The 27,630-nt window shown below is 44.6% G+C and overlaps 2 long non-coding RNA genes across 2 annotated transcripts; one reads left to right on the top strand and one right to left on the bottom strand.

Moving 5' to 3' along the window:
• The first annotated feature begins 9,401 nt into the window (after window positions 1-9,401).
• On the top strand, window positions 9,402-26,887 carry LOC134731827 (uncharacterized). The gene is made up of 3 exons (XR_010114437.1): window positions 9,402-9,521; window positions 10,107-10,229; window positions 26,686-26,887. It is a non-coding gene; the product is annotated as an uncharacterized lncRNA (long non-coding RNA).
• On the bottom strand, window positions 18,043-19,602 carry LOC129457759 (uncharacterized). The gene is made up of 4 exons (XR_008649363.1): window positions 19,519-19,602; window positions 18,688-19,207; window positions 18,402-18,549; window positions 18,043-18,153 (listed from the first exon to the last, which is right to left on the bottom strand). It is a non-coding gene; the product is annotated as an uncharacterized lncRNA (long non-coding RNA).
• Window positions 26,888-27,630: the final 743 nt, after the last annotated feature.

Below are 27,630 nucleotides of genomic sequence, written 5' to 3' on the forward strand. Positions count from 1 at the left end.
AAGAAAAGTAAGAAGGAAGTGCCACAGGAAGGTAGAGGAGGGGACCAAATAGATGGGGTGAGTAAGTGTCCCTGAGGAGTGTGATACATGTTGGGTCCTGGTAGATGGAAATTGAGCAGGGAAGAACATTCCAGAAAGAGAGAGGAGCCCAGATACCCAAAGCAGAGACAAAGGGGGTCAGTGGCAAATTTGGTACCGTTTTTGGTAGTAGAAGATTTCTGTACCTGTCTGGGTGCCTGGCCTTCAGTTCTACTTGCAGAATCTCTGCATGTCATTTAAACTTTTTGAGCTCTGGTGTCTCATTTCAGCCTCTTCTTCTTTTGGAGGCAGATCTCAGGTCCAGGAGGCCTACCTGGATGAGCTCTTGGACCAAATGAGTCATCAAAGCCATGAGGAAGTACTAGTTTCATCTAAAAAAGGCCAAAGATTTTCTGAAGAACATGAAATCCAGGTCGGCGATGAGACACCACAAGACAGAAGAGGCTGGCCTGAAATTTATAATTATGCTCACAGGCAGTCCACTCAGGAGCCTAGAAGCTCGGTCAGCAAGCTGAGGACTAAAGTTTTACCTCTAACTTATGGGATTGTTGTGGTCCTTTGTAGCTTTGCTCTCAACCCACACAGAAGCTTTAAAAGAGAATGTTGAAAAGTTTGTAGTGGATGGTTTTAAGGCAATGTACTTTAAAGTGTGACACAAATTGTGTGTTTAAAAAAGTAAAATTGTTAAGTCTTTTTATGCATAGAAGATAAATTGTTATTATCTTAAGCAAGACTCATAATTATGAGATGTTTTATGGAAGTCTTTTGCTAATTACAAGAAAAAATTTATAATAGATACAAAAAAGAAAAGGGATCAAAGCATATAGCAATAATAAAAGCAAAAAAATCAACGAAAACACAAAGGAAGACAGCATAAAAAACAAAGAAACTATTAAATGATCAGACAACAATCAACAAAATGACAGTAATAAGTACTTACTTATCAATATTTTTTAAATATAAAAAGTCTTCTTACACAACAAAAACACACTGCTATGGTATGAACGTCCCCTCCAAAATTTATGTTGAAATTTAACTCATTGTTATAAAATTAGGAAGATAGACATTTATGAATTTACTAGGTCAAGAGGGCTCTACTCCATGAATGAATTAATGTCATTATTTCCAGGATGAATTAGTTGTCACGAGAGTGGTTCCATTATAAAAGTAAGCTCTCTGGTGTACACCTTCTGTCCTCCTTATGCCTTTGATCATTTTGTGACATGGAAATATAGTTCTCATCAGATGGCAATGGCATGTTCTTGGACTTTTGGTATCTAAAAAAATGAGCTAAGTAAATTTCTCTTCTTTATAAATTGCCGACTCTAGAATATTGTGTTATTGAAGCAGAAAATGAGCTAAAACATTGATAAAATGTCTAAAGAGATTAAAAACTTCAATGCTATCCCCATCAAGCTACCACTGACTTTCTTCACAGAGTTAGGAAAAGCTATTTTAAATTTCATTTAAAACAAAAAAAGAGCCCACATAGCCAAGACAATCCTAAGCAAAAAGAACAAAGCTGGAGGCATCACGCTACCTGACTTCAAAGGGTACTACAAGGCTACAGTAACCAAAACAGCATTGTACTGGTGCCAAAACAGATATATAGACCAATGGAACAGAACAGAGGCCTCAGAAATAACAGCACATATCTACAACCATCTGATCTTTGCAAAACCTGACAAAAACAAGAAATGGGGAAAGGATATCCTATGTAATAAATGGTGCTGGGAAAACTGGCTAGCTATATGCAGAAAACTGAAACTGGATCCCTTCCTTACACCTTATACAAAAATCAACTCAAGATGGATTAAAGATTTAAACATAAGACCTAAAACCATGAAAACCCTAGAAAAAAACCTAGGCAATACAATTCAGGACATAGGCATGGGCAAAGACTTTGTGACTAAACCACCAAAAGCAATGGCAACAAAAGCCAAAATTGACAAATGGAATCTAATTAAAACATCTCACACCAGTTTGAATGGTGATCATTAAAAAGTCAGGAAACAACAGATGCTTGCGAGGAAGTTGAGAAATAGTGCTTTTACACTGTTGGTGGAAGTGTAAATTAGTTCAACCATTGTGAAAGATAGTGTGGTGATTCCTCAAGGATCTAGAACCAGAAATACCATTTGACCCAGCAATCTCATTACTGGGTATATACCCAAAGGATTATAAATCATTCTATTATAAATGCACACAATAAACATGCACATGTATGTTTATTGTGGCACTGTTCACAATAGCAAAAACTTGGAACCAAGCCAAATGCCCATCAATGATAGACTGGATAAAGAAAATGTGGCACATATACACTATGGAATACTATGCAGCCATAAAAAGGAATGAATTCATGTCGTTTGCAGGGACACAGATGAAGCTGGGAGCCATGATTCTCAGCAAACTAACACAAGAACATTAAAACAAACACTGCATGTTCTCACTCATAAGTGACAGTTGAACAATGAGATCCCGAGGACACAGGGAGGGGGAACATCACATACCGGGGCCTGTCAGGAGGTGGGGGCATAGGGGAGGGATAGCATTAGGAGAAATATCTAATGTAGATGATGGGTTGATGAGTGCAGCAAACCACCATGGCAGGTGTATACCTATGTAACAAACCTGCATGTTCTGTATATGTACCCCACAATTTAAAGTACAATAAAAAAGGCATTAAAAAATATAACAGTATGTTTTACACAAGAAACTTTTTTTAGATTTAAGGTCACATATAGGTTAATGGTTAAATAATAAAAAAATTACTATGCCAATAATAACTAAAAGAGTGTATTAGTGGCTGTATCAGATACAATAGACTTCTAGAAACAATCTGTCACAAGATATAAAGAAGTTCACTATATAATGACAACAAGCTAATTCGTCAAAAGGCTATAACAATTTATATATGCATCAAACATTGGAGCACATAAATATGTAAACATATTTATATATGTATATAATAAAATATTATATCTATATAATATATAGATAATATATATTCTACATATTACTGTAGAACAAAACAGACCATTATGATAGTAATGGAAGATGTTATTACTCTACTGAAAACAATAGATTATTCAGAGAGAAAGTTAGAAAGAAAACAATGTAATTGCATGGCACTACAGAACAAGCGCACCTAGCAGATATACACAGAGTATTTCATCCAACAGTATTCGAATACACATTCTTCTCAAGCACATTATCCAGGATATATTGTATGTTGGACCAGCAACAACAGCAAAATCTCTTCAAATTTAGAAAGATTAAAATTATATCAACATTTTGAATTACAGTTTTATAAAACTAGAAAATAACAGAAAAAAAATGGAAAAACTCACAAATATGTGGATATTAAACAACATGTTCCTGAACAACAAATGGGTCAAAGGGGAAAAGAAAAAGGAAATCACAAAGTATCTTGAGAAAAATAGAAATAAAAACACAACATACCACAACTTCTGGGATGCAAAAAAGCAGTTCTTTTTTTTAGAAGATTTAAATAATCAACAAATTTGTTTAAAGAGTTTATAAAATTTTGTGTATTGTAATTAAAGAACATACATCATTCTTATATCCATGACAATTTACAAAAGTCAGTCTGTTATTTGGCAATTTAACAATTGCCTTGTTTCCTATTATTTTAATGCTAGTGTTTACATATAAAACAATCTATTTAAGCAGTCTACAACTCTTGGACTTATGGATTATCCATATCTTTTCACTATTATTAGAACAACAAAAATAAATATTCTAACTTTGATTTCTTTTCTGAAAAAAGCAGTTCTAAGACAAGAGTTTACAGTGATATATTTCTATAACAAGAAGAAAGAAAGATCTCAAATAAACAACATGGCTGATTTGCAAAAGCCTTAAAAATCTAATTAATCCCAATTTAGCGAAATAGACAAAATAATAAAAATTAGAACAGAGATTCAATAAAATCTAGAAAGACAACAAAAAAGATAAAAGCAGAGAAATAATTTACATATAAAATTTATCTAAATTAAATAATTTGAGAAAAATGAGAGGAGTAAATTTTCTTTTTTATTTTCAAGTTGAAACATTAAGACTTTTATTTTTATTTTGTGTTTATGCTTACAATAAACAGGTCCAAAAATTTCATCCTGAACTCATAGACATTCCATTTCCAGTAGGGTTTGTATTTAGGCACCTAAGCTGTGGCCTTGGGTTTGTGAAAGAGGATTTGTGGAGAAGAAAAAAGCAGACTAAGAGAAAGTGATACAAAAAAACCCATGGGTAGGGGACAGTGCACAGTTGGTGAAACGACTGGTTAGTTCTGTAGACACCGTTCCACGCAGGGTAACTCTAATTTCTAAATGTGTGTATGCAGGCAGATGAGAGAGACAGAGGGCCTAGAAGCCTAGGATAGTGGAGAAAATAGGTCACTGGTGCAGATTCAAGATGTGGGCATAGAAGTAAGCCACGAGTCTTCTGGTCACTTATGTAGTCTATTAGTGGGAAACTCTAGATGCAGAGGTTCAGCACAATTCCTGAGGGTGAAGCCTTTATCATGGGAGGGGTGTAGCTACATCATTGCCTAGTGTGCATGTGTGTAAGTGTGCAGGAATCACTTTATAGCAGCAGCATGGGGAGAGGAGTCTTCCCTCAGAACTCTATCCCTGTTAGTCCTCAATTCCCTCTGACCCTGGATGAGACCTATTATCACAAGACCTATTATCACATTGTGACAGCATGTGTGTAAAAAAAATAGTCTTTATTCCCCAAAAGACACACTGTACCCCTCCAGCCAAGGTTGCTGTGATGTCTTCGTTCTAATACCAAATATATAGAGTTTGTTCAACATCAGCCAATTCATCAACACCAACTGGGAGTTTAACAACTTAATTCTGACACCACCCATAGTCGGCATAGACCCCACAATTTCAGGACTCAGTCCCACAACACTGTCCCCACTGCACATGCCTGTCACAACCAACACGGGCACATCTATGCTTCTGAGCAGCTATCTATAAATCATAAGCTCCCATAACCCTCTTCCTCAAGTTTAATAATTGATAAAAATTACTCACAGAACTTGGCAAAATATTTCACCTGTGTTTACCAGGTTATTATAATAAATACAATTCAGAAAAAGCCAAATGCAAAAAATGGATATGGCAAAGAAAAGCAGAAAGTAGAAAAGAAAGATGGGTTGGGTAGCGAGTCCTGGTAAATGGTGATGTAAAAAAACTCTCTAATTCTTTGTGCTCTGTGAGAACAGCTTATTGCAAAGAAACACCCCTACCATTGTGAGCTAGATGGTACATCCTCTTTTAGATTTCGCAGGTTCACAGATTCTGCACATTCCCATTTGTTCCTCACAAACAATTAAATAATTTTGTCTTCAGAGTTCAGAAGAAAATACTTGTTAGGCACAGTTTGTTTGTTTGTTTGTTCCCCCAGGCCCCTGGCCTCTGCTCCACCTTCAGTCTGAGTAAACATTCAACCCCTCTTTTACGCCCCTCCCAAGAACAGGCTGATTTCAGGGTGAAACCTTCTCTAATCTTGAAGGGATTTTGCCACCCTGCATTGTGCCCTTCCCCTCCCATCCTTCTTTCTAATCTGGCTTTTCCTCCATTTGAAAGACAGCTCTTTTCTGCCTAATATTTTTTATGTTTGCAGATATTATGCTTGGTGCTTCCACCATTGCCATACTCCTTTAGGATGAAGTCTCTAAATTTATTTTATTTGAAAATATCTAGAAAGAGCCCCAGGACAATAACAATTACACCCTCACAGAGAACATCTCAGTCCTCCTCCCATCTCAAATTTCACTGCATCTGCCTGTAGATCTCCACAGTTGAGATGGTGACATACACTTGGGCCCAGCTCACAGGAATTATGATAACACTTACACATGGGCCAAGGTAAAAGGACAGATTTTGACCCTCATAGCTAGGCTTCGAGCAAGAGGTAAGGTCCTGGGCCTTCTAATTGTATGAAAGTCAGAGGATTATAAAACCCGTGCATGTTGAATATACCCCTTGAGTTGTACAGAGAGTGTCATAACAGGACCCAGTTCATGGATGAGATATAGAGACCTGTATGGACCACACAGCCAAATGTCAAAATTGTCACATGCCCACTTGTACACAACCCACAACTGAGGTTCTAAGCCTCACACCCATGGGCAGTGAAAAGTTGGAGTTGTGACTCTCACTTATGGATCCAGTCCATAGGTGAAATGGTGACTCTCCCACCAAGATTCAGCACATCATTGAGGCTGTGACTCCCTTACCAGGACACAGCTTGCAGAAGGAATTGGGGCTCTCACGTGAGGATGCGGTCCACTGTTGAGATTGTGACTCATGTACTTGGACCCAACTCACGGGAGCTGTTGACTGTTCTACTTGGAGTGGGCAAATGTGCGGGATTGGGGGTCTCATTTCCGGGCTTTCCCACAGGTATAATTGTGACATACACCTCTACCTAGAACTTTAGTGATTTGACAGTTCTTTTGAGCTCAGCACGAGATATCTTGTGACATATACCTGGGACAAACACCTAGGCGATGTGACTATTTTGCCTAGACCCTTCCCTCAAAGGAATTGTGATATATCTCTCTACTTTGCACCTAGGTGATGTAAATCTTTCCACCTACCTGGACCCTGCTCACAGGTAAGGTTATAACATATCACTAAGCCTAGTACTTAATGATGTGACTGTCCGATCCTGTTTGCACCCTGCCCTCAAGAAGCATTGTGACACATCACTGGGCTAAGCAACAAGGTAATGTGTGTCTTCTGTCTGGGCTATGTGCACAGGGGGCATTGGGAAATATCTCTGGACCAATCTCCTAAAAGATGTGACTCTCCTCACTTGCCTGGACTCTGCTCACAATAGAGATTTTGACACATCACTGGGTGCAGCATCTAGATGATGTGGCTCTTCCTTCTTTCCTGGGCTCTTCCATCAGAGAAGACTGTGATGTTTTCTGAGCCCAGCACTCAAGTGAGGTGACTTGTCTCCCTGGGCCCTCCCCACAGAGAGCACTGTGAAATATCTTTGGGATCATCACCTAGGTCATGTGAATCACCTCTGCTTCATGGGCTTTGCACTCAAAGGGGCTTGTGATTTTCACGGGAAGCAGCACCCAGGTGATTTTATTCTTTTGGGTGGGGGGCTGGGATCTGCCAACAGTAATAATTTTTACTTGTTGCTTTTCTAAACCTTAGGTAATATGACTCTTGTTTCCTGCCTGGGTCCTGCCCACTGTGTGTATTGTGACATATCTCCGGGCCCAGCACAGAGGAGTTGAGACACTCCTTCCTTGGCACCGCCCAAAGCAGACATTATTCCATATCTTCGGGCCAGTCACCTAGGTGATGTGACTCTCCTCTCTTGCCTGGAACCCTTTTAGAGTTGGCATTGTAACATATTGCTGGGTCCAGCACCAGGTGATATTATTCTTATCCCAGGGCCCAGCCCACAAATGAAATTGCGGACATTATTCCATAACTTCGGGCCAGTCACCTAGGTGATGTGACTCTGTTCTTCTGCCTGAACACTTTCCACAAGAGGAATTGGGACATATTATTAGGCCCAGCTCCCAGATGATGTAGCTGTCCTGCCTTGGCCCCTGTGCACAGAGGACATTGTGACATACTTCTTGGCCAAGCAGCTGGGTGATATGACTCTCCTGAATGGGCTCTGCTCCCAGAGAGGATTGTGACCCATCACTGGACCAATCACGTAGGTGATGTGTCTCTCCTCTGTTGCCTAGACCTTGCCCAAAATAAGAATTGGGACATATCACTGACCCAGCACCCAGGCGATGTGACTTTTGTGTTTGGTCCTTGCCCACAGGTGAAATTGCAAAATATATAGTCACAGTTTAAAGGTAGTATGATGACTGTCATATATGGATCAAACTAAGAGAAGAAATTTTGACTGTCACAGCTAAGCTTAGGGCAACAGCCATGGTCCTGCGTCTCCTACTTTAATGAAGGTCATAGTGTATTACGGCACCAAAGCACATTGTATTAAGCCCTCAGGTGGTACAGACAGTGTCATAACAGGACCCAGGAAAACGGTGAGATTGTGACTTTCATATGTACATCCGGCTGACAGAATTGTCAACCTCACACCTGGACAGTGCCCAGTGGTGAGGTCCTAAATCTCACATGCAAATGCAATTCAGATTTGGAATTGTGACTGTCATACATAGATGCAGCCACAGGTGAGATAGTGACTCATTTTTGAACCCACCTCACAGGCACAGCAATAAAACTTATACTGGGCCCAGTCAACAAGAGAAATTCACAATCCTGGACGTTTTCCAGCAAAAGGTATGACAGTCAATCCGTCTTGTGGGTTGAGTCCAAGTATGCAAGTTAGTCATAACAGTGGACTAAATCAGTGCACGAGAGCCCAAAGCTCACCTGAAGACTGTGTTTTAATAGGGGAAGCACAGTCCCCATGTGTTCTAAATCCTGGTCTTGAAGTTATCATCCCATCTGTGGATTGGATTATCATATGAGATTCACAATTCCAACTTTATAGCCTCTTGATGTATGATTCAGAACCTCAACATTGGGCTCAGTTCACGTCGGAGGGTAACGATTCTTATTTTTGGCTGGGTGTGCATACAACTGCCACAATTTCACCTGTGTGCTGAACGACATTATGGCACTCTTTGTAGCACTTGATGGCTTTATACAATGTGCACGAAGGTCAAAATACTCCATGACCACCCTACAAGTTGAAGACCCAGGACCTTAATTTTTGCCCTAAGACTAACTACAAGAGTCAAAATATTTTCAGATATGAGTCATCATCCCACCTGCAAGCTGTGCCCATGTATATTTCACAATTCCAAGTGTGGGGAGAGACAAGCCACCAGAATCACATCACCTGGGTGCTAGCCAGAGATATGTCACAATTGCCACTTTGGGCAGGATCTAGGCAGCAGAGGAGAGCCCCATCACCTAGGTGATTGGCCCAGTGAGAGGTCAAAATCCCCCCGGGAGCAGGGACAATTCAGGAGGGTCTTATCAGCTAGGTCCTGGGCCCAGCAATATGTCACAATGCCCTCTGTTGGCAGGGCCAAGGCAGGACAGTTATATTACCTGGGAGCTGGGCCTGGTGATATGTTACAATGCCTCTTAGGGGCAGGTTCAGGCAGGAAGGCAGAGTTACATCACTTGGGTGATGGGCCCAGAGATATTTTACAATGCCTTTTCTGATTAGAACCCAGGCAGAGAAGTTACATCACTTGCGTTAAGGGCCCAGTGATACGTCACAATCTCAACTAAGGGCAGGGCCTGGGCAGGAAAGGAGAGTCACTTCACTTTGAGGATTGCCTCAGAGATATATCATAATTTCCCCTGAGGGCAGGGCTCAGGCTGAAGAGGCACATAAATAAAGTGCATGGTCCACGTATATGTGATAATCTCAACTGTACACTGGGCCCAGGCAAGAAAGTAAAATTACCCAGGTGCTAGACAAAGGTATATGTCACAATCACACCTTCAGAAAAGTTTAGAGATAAGATTCAAAATCCTACAAATGTCCTGGCTTCACTTATGACAGTCAACATATCTTGTGAGGTGTGTTCAAGTACTCGAGTCACAACCTCAACAGTGGACTTGATCTGTGCCTGAGAATCTGAACTCCTCTTGCAGACAGTGTCCCAGTAGGGGAGTCACAGCCTCACAGGGGTGCTGAATCTTGCTGTGAGAGTCACCATCCTACCTGTGGACTGCATCCATGTATGAGAGTCACAGTTCCAACTTTTGACTGCTCTGAGTGTGAGTTCAGAATGTCATAAGTAGGCTTGGTTTTTGTGGGTGGGTGAGAATCCTTACTGTGAGCCTGGTATGCATATGAGAATCACAATCTCATCTGTTTGCTCGTCCCTGTTATGAAACTGTCTGTACCAATTGATGGTTTTACATGGTATATGTGAGAGTCACAGTCTGCTTTGAGATTTTTGTGCTTTCCCAGGTGTATGTTACAATCTCAAATATTTGATTATGCCCATTGCCCTAAGTCCAGGCACGAGCATCAACATCTCTCCTGTTTGTTGGGTTCAGGTATGAGAACGATTTATGTTCCTGTGATCTGGGTAGAGAAATGGACCAATATCCCTCCTGTGGCTCAATGACACATGACAGGTACAATTCCAACAGAAGACGGTATCTGTCAGTAAGGCTCAGGTATTCATTATTCTTCTCTGTCCATGTGTATGGGTGACGATTGTAACAGTCAGCTGGGTGTTCATACAATAGTCACAATCTCAGTGTTGTGTTGGGTTCTATTAAGACACTCACTGTACCATCTGAGGGCTTTACACAATATGCCTGTGTGTGGTAATCACCTGTTATTATTATTCTTTTAAAGTAGAAAACCCAGGACTTTATTTTTTGGCCTAAGCCTAGCTATGAGAGTCAACAGCTCTCTTATTGGCTGGGTGCAGGTATAAGAGTCATCACTGGGCCTGTAAGCTGGGTACAGATATGACTCACCCTCCGATCTTTGGCCAGATTCACATTTGACCGTCAATATTCTAACTGTATATTGTGTCCTCATACGAAAGTTAGGACCTCACCAGGAAGTTTTGTCAATTTGTGAGGGAAACAATGCTAATTGTCATCTGGGTGTGCCTATTGAATCACAATTTTACCCCTGTGCTGGGCCCTGATATGACATGCTCTATATCACCCAAGGGCTTTATAGAATATGCATGAGTGTTGTAATGCATACATCTTTCTGCATGCAGAAGACCTGGATCCTTGCCTGTTTCCCTAAGCCTAGCTATAAGAGTCAAAATCTCTTCTATTGGCTGGGTCCACATATAAGAGAGTCTTCATCATACCTGTGGGCTGGACCTAATTATATGTGACAATCCCACCTGTGGGCAAAGACCAGGAGGGAGAGTCACATCAACTAGGTGCTGGGCCAGAGATATGTCAATATTTTTCCTGTGGGCAGGGTCCTGGCAATAAAAATTGTACCTTCTGGGTGCTGGGCAAAGCAATATGTCACAATCCACCATGTGAACATATCCCAAGCAGAAGACAGTCATGTCATGTAGATGAATGTTCCAGCAACATTCCTCCTGTAAACAAATTCAAGACAAAAAAAGGGTCACATAATGTAGGTAATGGGCCGAGAGATATCTCACAGTGACCTTTGTGGACTGGCCCTTGCAGAATGGGAGAGTCACATTACCTAGGTGATTGGCCCAGAGATATGTCACTGTTTCCCGAGAGGGCAGAGTCCAGACAGGAAAGTCACATTTTCTGGGGGTTAAACCTAAGTCTATTTTACAATCTAAATTGTAGGCTGGGCCTAGGCAAAAGAGTAAATCAGTCAGATACTGAGCAAAGGTGTATGTCACAATCACACCTGTGTAAAGGCCTAGAGAGAAAATTTGCAATCTCTCATATGCCCTAGCTTTGGATTCAGAGGCAATACTTTCTGTGAGCTGCACCCAAAAGGCATTTTAACAACCTCAAGAGTAGACTGAGTCCATGCATGAGAGTCCCAACCTTGCCTGCAGACAACGTACTGGTAAAAAATAAAAACATCACAAGGTGCTTAATCTTGGTCCAGAGTCACCATCCTACCTGTGTATAGAATCCCTGTATGACAGTAACAATTTCAACTTTTGACTGGCTCTAGGTATGAGATTCAGAAACTTAACAGTGGGCCGTGTTCATTTGGAAAGTGACAATGCTCTTGGCTGGGAATGCATATGACAGTAACAATCTCACCAGTATTTTGGGCCATTTTATGATGTTCTGTGTACCACCTGAGGGCATTATAAACAATACTTGGCCGGGTGTGGTGGCTCACACCTGTAATCTCAGCACTTTGGGAAGCCGAGGTGAGCAGATCATGAGGTCAGGAGTTCAAGACCAGTCTGACCAACATGATGAAACCCCATCTCTACTAAATAAATATACAAAAATTAGCCAGGCATGGTGGCATGTGCCTGTAATCCCAGCTACTCTGGAGGCTGAGGCAGGAGAATCATTTAAACCCAAGAGGCAGAGGTTGCAGTGAGTCAAGTTCGCGCCACTGGACTCCAGCCTGGGTGACAGAGTGAGACTCCATTTCCAAAAAAAAAAAAAAAATCACAATACTTTCTGAGACATGTATGCTTGTGTGGACACATGATCTTACACATTGCTTTAAGCCCAGAGAGGAGAGTCAGCATCTATCTTATTGGCTGTGTCCAGGACTGAGATTTATCACTGTGCCTGCGAGTGGGGTCCAGAAATAAGTCACCATCACAGCTGTGGCAGTCACAATGCCAACTGTAGACTGCATCCACGAAAGATTTAGCACGTCAGCAGTGGGCACTCTCTGTATGTGAGGGTGACAATCTTAACTTTCGACTGGATGTGTATGTGAAAGTAACAACTTCAACTGTGTGCTGGGCCCTGTTTGAGCATACACTGCACCACCTGAGGGAATGGTACCATATGCTAGGGTTTCACATTCCTCTGTGACCTGTATACAGGTAGGAAACTCAGGACCTTACCCATTGCCCTAAGGCTAGGTACAAGTCAATATATGTCTTATTGGCTTGGTCTAAGTATGAGAGTCAACACCATGCTTGTAAGCTGGATCCAGAAATTAGTCATCATTCAGCCTGAGGGCAGATCCATACATGACAGTCACAATTTCAACTCTTAACTGCTTCCATGTGTGAGAGTTAGAATCTCACTAGTGGACTCTGTCCATGTAAGAAAGTGACAATCCTAATTGTTGGCTACAAGTGTCTTTGAGAGTCACAAGATCACCTGTTTGCTGGGCCATGTTATGTGACTCTCTCTATAGACCCCAAGGGCTTTATAAGATACATGTGAGTGTCATAGTCTTCTGTGACCTTTTATAATTAGCAGACCAAAGACCTTCGTTATTGCCCTAAGCCTAGGTATTAGAGTCAAAACTTCTCCTATTGGCTTTGTCCATGTAAGAAAGCTATCATCATGACAATTGCCTGTCCTAGGTATAGGTCACAACCCTACCTGTGAGCAGAACCAGGGAGGAAAGCCACATCACCTGAATGCTGGGCCAGGGAAATGTCAATATCCCTCCATGGGCAGGACCCACACAGAACAGTCACATCACATTTGTTCTAGGCTTAGTGATATGTCACGATGCCCACTGTAGGCAGAACCCAGTCAAAACAGTCAGAAGAGTCACATCACCTAGGTGCTGGACCCAGCAATATGTCACAATCCTCCTTCTTCATGGGGCCTAGTCATCAGAGGAGAGTCATACCACCTGGGAAATATACTGGTATTTCTGTTACTGGAGGCAGGGCACAGGCAGGAAAGTAGAGTCTCATCACCTAGGTGATGGGCTCAGAGATAGCTTACAATACCCCTTTGTGGGCAAGGCCCAGAGAGGACAGTCCCATCATCTAGGTGTTTGGGTTAGGTATATGTCACAATCCCAACTGTTGGCAGGGTTCATGCAGGGAAGTAAAGTCAATTAAGTGCTGAGAAAAAATTATATGTCAAAGTCACATTTGCAGGAAGGTCCTGGGATGAGACTCACAGTCCCACACAGTTTCTGGCTCCAGGTATAAGAGACAATACATGTGATTTGTGTTAAGGTACACAAATCACAATATCAGTGATGGACAGAATTCATGCATGAAGGCCCCAACATCAGCTGAAAACACTGTCTAATTAGGGTAGTCACTGCCTCACAGTTGTGCTGAGTTTATACCAAAACTCACCATTGGTATAAAATTCACCATTCTACCTGTGAACTAGATTCATGTATGAGAGTCACAATGTCAACTTTCAACTGATCTGGATGTGATATTCAGAGCCTCAATAAAGGGCTATGTCTATATGGGAAGATGACATTCCTGACTGTATGTTGTGTGTGCATAGAAGGGTCACATTGTTACCTCTGTGGTGGGTCTCTATAAGACACCCCCTGTGCCACTTAAGAGATTCATATGGTCTGCATGAGAGTGAAACCTGCTCTGAGATCTTAATGATTGTATAAACCCATGATCCTACATGTTGCCCTAAGTTTAGGCATCAGGGTCAACATATTTTCTATTTGCTGGGTCCAGGTATGACAGTCATCAACGTGCCTGTGAGCTGGGTCCAGAAATGAGCCATCATCTCATTTTTGGATGGATCCAGATATGAGAGTCACAATTCCAACTGTGAATTGTTCCTGTGAGTGAGTTCCAGGACCTCATGAGTGGGTTCTGTTCACAGAATTAAATAATCCTAACTGTGGTCTGTGTGCATACAAGAGTCACAATCAGAATTTTAAGCTGGGTTCTGTTTTAACACTCTCTGTACCACCTTAGGGCATTATACAATATGCATGAATGTTGTAATTCTTTAAGTCCTCTGTAAAAGTATGAAACCCAGGATCTTATTTGTTGCTGTAAACCTTGATATGAGTCAACATCTCTCATTTTCTGGGATTAGGCATGAGAGACATTGACATGCCTATGAACTGGGTCCAGAAATGGGTCACCTTCCGATCTGTCTCCAGATCGACATATAACAGTCTCAATTCTAACTGTTCTAACTGTGGACTGCTTGCACATGTGAGATGCAGATCCTCACCAATGGACTTTGTCCATATGTGAGAGTGACAATCCCAATTGTTGGATAGTGTGCCCATGAGAGGCAAAATTTTACCTCTGTAATGGACTCTGATAAAACCCAAGTATTTTATAGAATATTCATGAGTGTCATAATCATCTGTAATCTTTATACAATTAGGAGACCTAGAGCCTTACTGATTGTTCTAAGGTTAGCCATGAGAGCCAAAATCTCCTCTTTTGGCTGGGCTCTCATATGACAGTCATCATTATCCCTGTGACCTGAACCTAGGTGTATGTCACAATCCTACCTGTGGACAGAACCAGGCAGAAGAGTCACATCACCTGAATACTGAGACAGGGATATATTAGTATCCCCCCTGTGAGTTTGGTGCTGGTAAAAATTCACATCACTATGATGCTGGGACCAGTGATTTGTTACAATGTCCCCTGTGGGCAGAACAGGCTGAAGGATTACATTGCCTGAGTGCTGGGATCAGCTATGTGTTGCAGTCCCCTTTGGGAATGGGGTCCAGGCAGGGGAGGATAATCACATCACCTGGAAATGAGACCAGAGGTATATCACAATGCCACCTGTGAGAAGGGACTAGGCAGGAGGGTCAACATTACCAAGGTTATTGGCTTAGGTATATGTCACAATCTAAACTGTGGGCTTTCTTCAGGTGGTATATTCAAATCAGTCAAGTTCTGGCTGGGCAAAACTATATGTCACCGTCACACCTGTGGGAGAGTCTAGGAATGGAATTTACATTCCTGCACATGTTCTGGGTACGGGTATAAAAAGTATGCACCTCATAAACTTTTACACACCTCATGTGTCCAAGTATGCAAGTCATCATTTCGACAGTAAATTGAATCCACACATAAAAGCCTCAACCTCAGACAACACACAATAGGAGAGTTAGAGCCTAACATATTTGTGGAATCTTTGATCAGAGACTCATCGTCTCACCTGAAGGCTGGATCCACATGTAAGCATAATAATGCCAACTTTTGACTGCATTTGGGCATGAAATTCAGAACTTCAACAGTGGGCTGTGTCCATGTGGGAGTGTGAAAATCTTTACTGTTGGCAGTGTATGCAATGACAGTCAAACCCTCAACACTGTACTGGGCCTTGTTTTATTATTCTTTGCACCACCTGTGGCTTTTTATAATATGTTTGAGACTTGCAATCCACTCTGAAATCTTGTGCTTATATAAACCCATGATCTTACTTGTTACTCCAAGCTGAAAAATGAGATTCAACATGCCTTCTATTGACTGGTTTAGATATGAGAGTCATTACCGTGCCTGTGAGCTAGGTCCAGCAATGAGTCACTCATTTTACCTATGGCCAGATTCACATATGACAGTCAAAATTCCAACAGTGGACTGTGCCTATGAGTGAGATTCAGGGCCTTAACAGTTTGTTATGTCCGGGTGTGAGATTGACAATTTTAACTCTTGGCTGTGTGCTGGGCCCTGTAATGACGCTCTGTACCATCAAAGGGCATTTTAGAATATGCATAAGCTTCCTAATACTTTGTGATCTTTCCAAATGTAGGAGTCTGAAGTCATGATACATTGCCATAAGCCCAGCTAGAAGAGTCAGAATTTCTTCTATTGGTTGTGTCCATGTATGATAGTCATTATTATGCCTGTGAACTGGACTCAGATATATGTGATAATACCACCTGTAGGCAGGGACCAGAAAGGAGAGCCACATCACCTGAATGCTGAGCCAGAGATATGTCAGTATCCATTTTGAGAGAAAAGCCCTGGCAGGAAAGTCACATCACCTGGCTGCTGAGCTTACTGATACGTCACAATGTCCTTTGTGGGCGCAGACAAGACAGGAAGGTCAAATTACCTAGGTGCTGGTTTCAGCAATATGTCACAAATTACCCTGTGGACAGAGCTCAGGAAAAAAGAGAAGAGTCATATGACCTAGGTGATAGGCACAGAGATATGTCATAATGCCCTCTGAGAAAGGGGCTCAGGAAGAAGAGTTACATCACCAGAAAATATGGCCTAGGTATATTTCTCAATCCCAACTAGAGGCATTGCTTAGACCGGAGAGCCACATCACCTGAGTACTTGGCCCATTGATTTGTCACAATCTTTTTGGTAGGGAAAGTCCAGGCAAAAAAGAATAGTCAAATCTACCAGGTACTGGACCCAGTAATATGTCACAATAACCCAGGTAAGCAGGTCCAAGGCAAAAGAGAAGAGTCCTATGACCTAGGTGATGGACCCAGGGTTATGTCAAAATTCCAAATGGGGGTGAGGCCCAGGCAGGAGAGTCACATAACCTAGGAGATGAATCCAGTGATATGTCACAGTGCTTCTTGTGGGCTGAGCCCAGGTCAGAGAGGAGAGTCCCATCACCTAGGTGATTTGCGCATTAACATTTCCAAATCTACTCTGAGAGTATAGCCCAGGCAGGAGAGTCACATCACCTATGTGCTTGGCCTGGGTGTAGGTCATAATGCCATGTTTAGATGGGACTCCGGCAGAACAGTTAAATCAACCAGTTGCTGGGCAAAGGTATGTGTCAAAATCATGCCTGCAGAAAGGTCCAGGGATGAGATTCACAATAATACATAATGGCGTGGCTCCAAATATGAAAGTCAACATCTTTTGTGAGTTCTGTCCCAGTACGTGAGTCACAATGCCAACAGTGGATTGCATCTGTGCATGAGATCCCCAAACTCATCTGAAAACAGTGTCCTAATAAAGAAGACACAGCCTAACAGGGTGTTTAATGTTGATCCAAAATTCCCCATCTTACTTGTGGTCCAAAAACATGTATGAGAGTCACAGCTTCAACTTTCAACTGCCTCCAGGTGTGAGATTCAGAACCTCAACAATAGACTGTGCCCATGTAGGTGGATGATAATCCTGACTGTTAGCTGAGTGTGCAGACAACAGTCATAATTTCATCTGTGTACTGGACCCTGTTATGAAACTCTCTTTACCACCTGAGGGCATTGTACAGCATGCTTGAGTGTTGTACGGCTCTGTGACTTTTGTACAAGTAAGAAACCCAGGACATTACCTGTTGCCCTGTCTAGTTACTAAAGCAAACATTTATTTTATTGACGGGGTCCAGGTGTTAGAGTCATTACTGAGCCTGTGAGCTTGGTCCAGAAATGAGTCACCATCCCACCTGTGGCCAGATTTACATATAACAGTCACAATTCCAACTGTGGACTTCTGCATGTGAGATTCCGGATCTCACAAGTGGGCTCTGTCCATTTATAAGGGTGACAGTTCAAATTTCCAGAATAATGTGGCTATGAGAGTCACAATGTCACCTGTGTTCTGGTTTGTATGATAAAACTCTCTGTACCACCTAAAGGCTTCATCATATATGTTTGTGTCAAACTCTTCTGTAACTTTTCACAAGTAGGAGACTCAGGACCTTATCCTTCACTTTAAACCTATCTATGAGAATCAAAATCTCTTTTATTGGGTGGTTCCACATCTGAGAAATATCATGATGCCTGTGTGCTGAGCCTAGGTAGAGGTCACAATCCTACCTGTGAGTGAACAGAAGGCAAGAGAGTCACATCACCTGGGTGATGGGTCAGAGATACGTCACAATCCCTTTTGTTGACAGGTCCCGAAAAAGGAGTTACACCACCTGGGTGCTAGGCTCCGTGATACGTCACAATGCCCAGTGTAGGCAGGGTACAAGCAGGAGAGTCATATTACCTTGGTGCTTGGCCCAGTGATACGTCCAATCCCTTATGTAGGGAGGGCACAGGTAGCAAAAGAGTCATATTACCTTGGTGTTGGAATAGACCTATCAGTCTCTCGGACATTCAGGGCGAGAGGTAGGATCTCTTTAGATATCCATGTAACACAGCCCCAACTCCGTTGTCCTCAGATGCAAAAGCCAGTGGAGACAAAACAAGGCTTGAAACATAAGTTACCTAAAAAGGCAGAATGTCCTCGGCTTTGGCCTCTCCCCTTCAAGCACAACCAGATACTTCTCAGTACACCCAGCACTAGAAAAAGGCTCCTGACTCCACTCCCTCATTTTTCCTCCCCTGCACTCTTATGGAGCATACCAGAGAGGAGCAGGCCTGAACTCTGGCCCAGCCAGGGAAGAAGCAAGTCCAAAGAGGGGGCCACGAAAAGGGTTGCATTCACGGGTGCCCTGGCCCAAGGTTGCAGGCCCAGGCTTCAGTCCACATGTCACAGAGCAGGTTCTGCTCTGTGCCAGGTTCTGCTGGAAGGCCTGGAAGAGCATCTGCAGCTGCTGTTTCTTCCATTTTGTAAGAAATGAAAACATGAACACTTTCCCAAGGTTTTCAGATACGCCCAGGCACCCCAAGCTGAAGGTGGGGCTAATGGCATTCTTCAGCATGGTTTATCTCCTTGTCTTGTCTGCCCGGGCAGCAACCATCACCAGTCTCGCCAATCCAGCTGCCCCAGGCTGGAGGCGATCCTGTGGAGCCTCCTCACTGCACTTCCACTCCTCCTCCTTTTCTTCTTCCTCAACCACTGGCATACTTTTGGTCATCCTACTTGTCATCACAATGGAGTGCCTGATACCATGGAGACCCGGGAACTCCACTGATCTCAGGTCTGAAAAGGTCAGGTGAACATGGGAGAAGTTCAGAAGGAAAGTCATCTGCCACCTCCAGAAAGAACAGAACAAAACCCCCACACTCCAAGAAGCAGTCAGCAGGCCAGTGGGAACTGCCAGTCTAGCCCACAACAACCTAGGCATGTGGGGTGCTCCGTGGCTCATGCTTGTGTCCTGCAGGCTGGAGCCCACGCCAGCTTCTGCAGTCTTTGTTCCAGACCGGAACTAGTGCTTTAGCTGTTTACCCAGGCGTCCCAGATGAGGAAAGGGTGGAAAGGGTGAGAATCTTCAGCACAGAGGATCACCTCACCTGGCAGCAACCAGCCCTGCCCGCGTGGCACCAGCAGCCCCAGACTAAAGGTGGTCCTGTCAGGTCTCTTCCCTATAGCATCTCTCCTGCTTTTTTTTTCCTCATGGCCCTAATTCCGTACTTTGGGTCATCCTCCTTGTCACAATGGGTCACCAGGTACCGTAGAGACTCGGGAAATGTGCAGTTATGGGGTTCTGCAGCATCCAGGCAAACATGCTGGGAGTCAGAGAGGAAAGTCCTCTGAAGCTTCCAGAAGGAATGGAACAGGAACCAGCACTGAAGGAAGAAGTGGGGCTCCCAGTGGCGGATGCAGGCCCCACACATGGCAGCAGTAAATGTGTAAGGCGCTCCTTGGTCCGCACCTGTCTCATGAAAGCTGGAGCCACACAGAGGCATGGGGTCACCCTTCCATACACAGAAAAAGCTGTTGGGCTGGCTGCTTCATCCACCACCGGGGCCGTGCCATAGAGAGTCTTGGATGCTGCTTTCCCCCTGGCTGCAGTGTCTGCCACTTTAGTGACCTCAATAACACTTCTCCCACAGGGACTCTGTGGTGTCCAGCTCTCCAGCCTGGGGTTTCTCATCACCCAGTAATTCCAAAAGAAATGCTCTACCATGGCATGACCAAGTGCCAGAAACAAACAAACAAACAAAGCAAAAAAATCTGAGGGAAGTCCATTGGTCACTTTGACTTTTCAAAGATGACATTTGTCCCTCTTTGAAATCTTAAGAGTGCATGAGCAGGCTATTCTAATAGATGTCTGATTCATACTAAAACTGGTTGAAAGGTGAATTCTGACTCCAAGGTACTTTTCATTCTCATATTACGTCTGCTTCCCCTGGGTCCCTCTAAATGGAAGCGTGATGACTACTTGTCTTCTTAGCACTGTGGGGACATGAAGCCTTAGATGGAAGTGAGTCAAAACCAACATTCCATAAAGTGCTGTCACTTCCAATTTTCAAGAAAGGTGGGAAACTACCCTTGATGTATAAAACACTGTTAGCCAAAAATGCACATTTGGTAATATAAAAATGAATGGTATAAACTATTCTACATATGTGTGCCCATCATGGCAATTTGGACATCAAAAACATGACCAAATTCAGGAATAGGAACCTGTAAGCTCATGGCTGTTAGGAAGCTTAACTTCTGTGTACTAGAACCTATCAAAGTTATTTCTCCATGCTAATCTTTCCAAACAAACTGCGAGACGTTTATTTCTACAGAATTCCTATAGAATCCTAATGGGTACGACCCTTCTGACTCCATCCTCAAAGCACTGGTGCCAGTGGAATTGCACTTGCTTGTGCTTCCCCCCATTTTGTTAAGAGTGGAAATATTTAGTGACAGGTGGGTTGGGAAGGTACTGTAGTAATGTTGAAGCCTCCTGGGTGGGTAGGTCAGGTCTCCTGAAGCTTGATCCTTTTTACAATAAATAAATTATAAGTAAAGTTAGAAAAAAAATTAAAAGAAAATGGAAATCATTCTCTTTACTCACCACAAAGAGAAACACACAGGGTCTACACATGCCTGTTGGAGCCAGGCTTGTCCTAGGAAGGTGGGAAGTGCTGAGCAGGAGCCCTGGGGATGGAGGGCAGGTGAGATGGGGCTCCCAGGGAGATGCAGCCAGGGTCAGAACCTGGCCCACTCAGGCTGGCAGGGGCCTTCTGAAAGCCAGGAAAGATGGCACAGGACACTGAAAGCTTAAGCGACCCATCTGAATCTCAGCAGCCCTGCCAACGGGGGGCCTGTTCAGCCCTGAGGATCTCAGTCACTGGAAGCAGGTGGCTGGTGGAAGGGGCTAGGGAGCTGCCTACTGCCAGTGCAGGAGCCCACTGTCCTGCCCACTGGAGAAAGCCTCCGTGGTGCTGGGCCTAGTTCCGTCAGTCTGTGGGTCTGTCAAGGGGGGAATGCGGACCTCCGTGGCCACGCCCAACTACCAGAGCCTTATCTCCTCAGTCTGGAGAAATGTAGGACAGTGGAGACTGGATAGGACTTGAATGGGAGGCCCCCTAAAAACACAGTGTGTCATGAGCTTTGTCCTCTCCTCTCTTCTCTGAACAGAACAAGATGACCACCTCTGTGCTGTCTCCTCGCAGCACCCAGCACTGTAGCAGGGCTCTTGGCCATCATCTCCCCCTGCCCTGCCTCCCCAACCTTGCACACTTCTCAGGCAAGTCAGAGATCAAGCCTCTAGAATCTTGACACAGCCACATGAGGAGTGAGCCAGAAGAGAACCAGGGCAGTGGAGGTGCGGGTTGTGCTCTCACTGGTGCTACAGACTTAGGCTGTGTTCCCAGGCTGCCTTACAAGGGGTACTTGGTGGGGGTCCTGGCGCCCCTCAGCGGCCTGGATGAGCTGCTGCAGCTGCAGCTTCTTCCAGTTATTGAGCAACGGGAGCCTGTATCATTTCCAAAGGTTTTCAGACAATCCCTGGTGACCCCTGGCAGAATGTGGTTATTCTGGCAATCTCCAGAAGGGCACAGGGCCTTGACCCCAAGTAGCACCCAGCAATCTCCCCACCCACACAGGCACTAAGCATTTGCGTTAGGCCTCTTTCTGGAAGCTCGCCTTCTTCTGCTCGCCCTATGTCTTCCCCACCCAGGTGCTTCTGGCCATTCTTCTTGTCAGCACATTGGGAAAACTGGTGCTGGAGACTCGGAAACCGCCGTGCAGACCTCAAGTCCTTCCCAGGCCCAGCCAACAGGTCGGCGAATTGAAGAGAAACGTCGTCTTCTGCCTCCTGAAGGACCAGAGCAGGACCTGCACACTTAGAAGTCGTGCACCAGTGAGGCTGCAGGCGCAGCCCACAACAAGGCCGGAACATGGGGCGCTGCCTGGTCCGCCCTTTTTTTCTGGAGCCTGGGGCTTACCCGGCTGAGGTCGCCTTTCAGGACAAGGAATCAGAGCTTTGCTGGCAGCCTTACCCTGCCGGGGCAGCGCTGGAGAGAATCACTGCTGAGGCTGTCCTGTGGGCTGCAGTGTCTGCCCCTTTAGAGACCCCACGGAAACACCTTCCCCACAAGTAATCCACAGTGTCCTGCTTGGCAGCCTAGGCTTCCTCATCACCTAGTGTTTCCAAAAAGAAAAATCTACACTGGAATGACCAAGATCTAGAAACAGGAAGACTCAAAGAATCTGTTGAAAGTCCGTTTGTCATCTGAATTCTTTTAAGAATCCAGTAATCCAGTAATTCAATAGTGCATGAAGCAGATATTACAATAGAAGTGCAATTCACACTAAAGCTGATAGAAGGGTGAATTCTTATTCTAAGGTACTTTGTGGTCTCAAATTTGTCCTTTCCCACCACCAGGATGCCCTTAAAAGCTGAACAGTTATCACTGAGTGTGGAGGTAGAAAGAAACTAGCTAGGCAAGTAGAGCACAGTCCTCAGCAGAATGTTCCTTCTAACAAAAAGCAGCCCGAGAAATCACTTCGCTTTAACAAAGAGCAACCTGGAAGATTGGGCTGCAATCATAGATAAGGAAGCTAGAAGCTTGTATGAGTGGGTATGCCTGCAGCTGCACCAAAAGAAGGGACCACCTCAGGCCAGACACATTCAACATGGGGGCTCCACCCAACTTTTTTACACATGCACAGTAAGAAAGAGATAAGCAACTTGGAGTACCTCAGGCTAAGAACCCGCCTGCATAATAAAAGGTTGGAGTGTGAGCTGCCAGAGATTCGTGCTCTATGGAGATGACACACCTGGTCTTAAGTGTTTTTTCATGCCCTTTGCGGATAAGACACTCCCTCCCACTAGCTCATCTATAAAAGCCATTGCATTTCACTGCAGAAAGGCAAGTGTTTTTGAGGATCGCTCTCTGCAGCAGAGAGTTGTTCTATGCCTTTCACCTATTAAACCTCTCCTCTAACATCACCCTTGGCGTGTATGCATTCTTGATTTCCTCAATCATGAGACCAGGCATCACCCCATGTGATGAGGCCACTTGATCATGACTTGTCTCTTTGCTCCTTGGGACATGGAACCTGTGATGAAACTGTGTCCAAAAGGACATTTCATAAAGTGCTCTCACTTCCAGTCTTCAAGCAATGTGGGAAACTATCCATGACATGTAAAAAACTTTTGGCTGAAATGCACAATTTCTAATACAAAATGAATCCTATAAATTATGTATGTGTGTTATGGCCATTGGGACATCATCACACATTGCCACATTTAGTAAGAGGGACCCGTGAACTTCTGCCTAAGCTTAACTTCTACATACTATCACCTATAAAAGATATTTCTCCCTGCATTTCTCCAAACCAATCTTGAAGTGTCTATCTTGTATAAAAGTTCTATATAACCCCAGTGAGGTTCACCCTTCTGGCCCCGCCCTCATTGCACTGGTACCAATGGAATTGCATTTGCTCATGCTTCCCCCTTGAGGTCATAAACATTTAGTGACAGAATGGACCCAGAAGGCACTAAAGCAAGGGCTGAAGCCTTCTGAGTGGATGGGTAGGCACGTCCTGGACATCTTCACAATAAATAGGTTGTAGGTCAAATTAGAAAAAAAAAAATGGAAATTATTCTTTTTCTTTGAACATCACAAAGAGAAATGCACAGGATCTAGACATGTCTGTGAAGCCAGATTTGTCCTGGGAAAGTGACAAGGGCTGAGCAGGAGCCCTGGTGATAGAGGGTGGGTGAGATGCAGTCCTTACGGAGAGGCCATTATGGTCAGGGCTTGGCACACTGACGCTGGCAGGGGCTTTCTGAAGAGCAATGGAGATGGCCCAGGACACAAGCCTGAAGTGACCTGTCTGAGCCAAAGATCTGTTTAGGTCCACCTGAATCTCAGCAGCCTCGTCAAGGCAGGTGTGATCAGCTCTGGGTATCAGTGATAGTGGAGGCCAGCAGCTGGTGGGTGGGGCCCACATGTGAACTAAAGGGAGTGGATAAAGAGAGAGAGTTCTGTGTGCAAATCTTTCTTGGTGGATCACTAGGGAGATGAAGTCTTTGGCATACTCTCAAACCCAGCTTGTGAGATTGCAATTCCAGTGAAGTTGGGACAGGTTGGCACTGCTCAACCAGGCCACCCAACACACCATGTCCGTTTCCACCATAGCTGACCCTTAATGGGGGTGTGGACACCCATAGAGTCTAGAGGATGGGACCCTAACCAGTAGTGGTGCTGGTGTGTGGCATGAGGGGAGCTGGAGGAGGCCCTCCAGGTGGGAGGAGCAGTTAGCCTCTCTTGTGGGGCCCTGGGCAAGTCACTGCCATCTTTGGGCCACTGTTTCCTCATCTGGAAAATGCAGGAAGTCTGTTGTGCGGGCCTCTCAGGGTCATGATAAGGTGCAAAGCAGGAAGGAAATTTGAGAGTTCTTGTGCCCGCCTCTTCCTGAGAGGGATGATAGTGAGAACAATGGTGATAGCCACATGCAACTGAGTCCTCAGGAGGCCCTGTGAGGAAGGTGTTCTCATCACACTTCTCAGGTGAGGAAACCGTCTCAGGGAGGCCCAGGAGCATGCCCAAGGTTACACACGCAGTGAATGTTGGAGCTGGGAGTAAATCTAGAATCCAGGCCTACCGGAGGAGGTGGAAGCATTGCACCAGCTGACTCAGGCAGTTATCCATGATCTGAGGTCGGTGGGGCTGGGGTGTAACTTGGTGAGGGAAGCAGTCTCACTGCCCCTGTTTCTGACTCTGCTAATTAGAGACATTTTTAGAGAGTTCAGATGGGGCTGCGGCAGCGGGTGAGTTGGCCTGTGGCAGGGACAGGCTCCAGGGAGTCAAGGACAGGGCTCCTCCCTCCCAGCTGGAGTTCTCCACATCAAAAGAGCACAGTGTCTTCCTCTCCTGGCCCTGCCCTCCGGTGGCCACAGTGCTTGGAATCCCTTCATTAGAGAGACCAGAGAAAGAGCCTGGGAGACCTGGGCTCAGAGTGGATTTGAGGAAGAGTGAGGCTGGGGAAGATCTGACATTGTGACTTATTGAAATCCCACCAAAGAGATAACTAGAAGGTGCTTGGTGTCTTTGCAGGCCAGCTGTGGAAAGAGAAGGGGAAGATTTTGGGTAAGGAGGCTGAGGGTCCTTGGCAGCTCCAAGTAGGAGATTGGGTAGGGGGGTCAAGGAGACATGGATTGTTAAGAGTTCAAAGGACAGGCCTTGTGTGGGAAACTGAGAATTGGTACTCATCACTGCTACCACCTTGATGGCACAGGGTGCTGTGCCCTCTCTGGGCATACTTCTCACTGATTTGCTGATGTTGGAAATTGCCATATAGGATTATATGGATGTGTGTGAGACTGGGGCAGGAAGGGGGGACCAGGATCCTGAAACTTGTGAGGACAGAGTCCTGGACTGAGCCCTGAGATTGCAGCACTCAGCAAACCTCCTTTCCTGAGAACCTACCAGATGTCCCTGTGAATGGGGGTGTCTGGTCTGTCTTTTCTATGAGTAATGGAGGCTCTATCAAAGACTACTCCTTGAGCAGTAAAGCTGCAGAACTGAGTCTCAGCCTCTGCCATATGTGGTACCCATTGGAGAAGACAGAAATTGGGCCCCTCCTAAGACAGGCAGTTCCTAAGTTGTTGAGTACCTTCTTTGTTTCCAAGAGCTCAGTTGCCCTGTCTGTCATCACAAAGAATCACGATAAAAGGTCACTGAGCCTCAGCGTCCCTTCTGTAGAGCCCAAAACCTGATGCAGGTCCAAGTCCTGGTTTATGCACATGCCCTGACCCTGGCAGCCCTGGTGGTGATGCAGCATAGGAAGTATAGGTGATGAAGGCTAGTTGTGGGCCAGGGCGCCTTTCTCATAGAGCTTGGATGTCTACCTTCTTGGAAAATATAATCAACACTAATAAAGGTGGAAGGTGAGCAGGTGGGGCCCTTGCCTTGAGGGAAGGTGTGAATGTGAAGGTCAGAGACCACCCTGAGGAGGACACTCAATGGCTCCATCCTCTCCATCTTAGATTTATTGGGAAGGTTTGATACACAGAGAAGGAAAAGACCCATGCCAATGGAGAGTTTGATTAAGGGACTAGAATCAATGATAAATTCCTAGAGGAGGGACTGTTTATATCCAACTTTGAGAACAGGTTGGGGCTACATGGAATTGGAGGGGAGGGTGGGGCCCCTTAAAAGAAAAGCCCCAGAGACTGGCCCCTTTCTCCCTCCCTCCCAAACAAGCTCCCTTTATTATCTTCCACCCAGGACCTGTCAGAATCCTGCCCTTCCTTCTGTCTCCAGATCTAAGTCCTCCAAGAAATGCAGGTGCTTCAGTGACAAGAGATAATCGTCATCTTCTAACTGAGGAGGAATTTGGGGTTTGGTTCCAGTCCATGGTGTGACACAGTCAGAATAAAAGGTGAGGGTCTAGCAGATTAACCGAGGGTAGGGGAAGACTCTGTTATGTAGCCAGCTTCAGAGAGCCTGTGGTTGTGGCTCCCTGGTCAACATTAGGCCCTGTTGCCTGGGGACCCCTGGGCAGGCAGTGGGAAGCCTGAGGTGTGGCTCCTGGTAGCCTCACAGCTGCCACTATTTCCTGAAGCTCCTAGTTGTCCTGTCAGCTGAGCCATCACCACCAGTAGGCCAGCAACACCTTCAAGACCAAGACCAGGGCATGGTGAATCTCAGGGCCACTGAGTGCCTAAGCTGGCAGGGGCAGAGTGCCTCAGGGCACAGTGACATTTGGGCTGAGCGTGGGCTTTGGGAGTCAGACAGCTGCACTGGGCTCCCAGCTGCACTGTGACCAGCCCTGTGTCTGGGGCAGGGGCCTCACTTTTCTGGAACTTGAGACACCATAGTCATAAATTTAACACACCCTTCTAAATGCTTTTTCTTCTGTATCTATCTTTCTCTATAATCCTCATGTACTACAGATCGGGTTATTTAAATTAATAAACATGTTATACAGTGTATATTATTCTTCCTTATACAGTGTATATTATTCTTCCTCATGATTTCTTTACTATTATATGGTTCCACTCATATGAGATACTTATGGTTGTTCCATTCTCAGAAACACAAAGTAGAAGAGTAGTTTCCAGTCCAAAAGGAAGGTAAAGGGTGATTCTTGTTTAACAGAAACAGTTTCAGTTTTGCAAAATGAATAAAATTCCCTTTAAATGTGGATGATGGTTGGAGACCAATGTGAGT

This window comes from Symphalangus syndactylus, chromosome 11 (assembly GCF_028878055.3).
Source record: "Symphalangus syndactylus isolate Jambi chromosome 11, NHGRI_mSymSyn1-v2.1_pri, whole genome shotgun sequence".
Lineage (NCBI taxonomy): Eukaryota > Metazoa > Chordata > Mammalia > Primates > Hylobatidae > Symphalangus > Symphalangus syndactylus.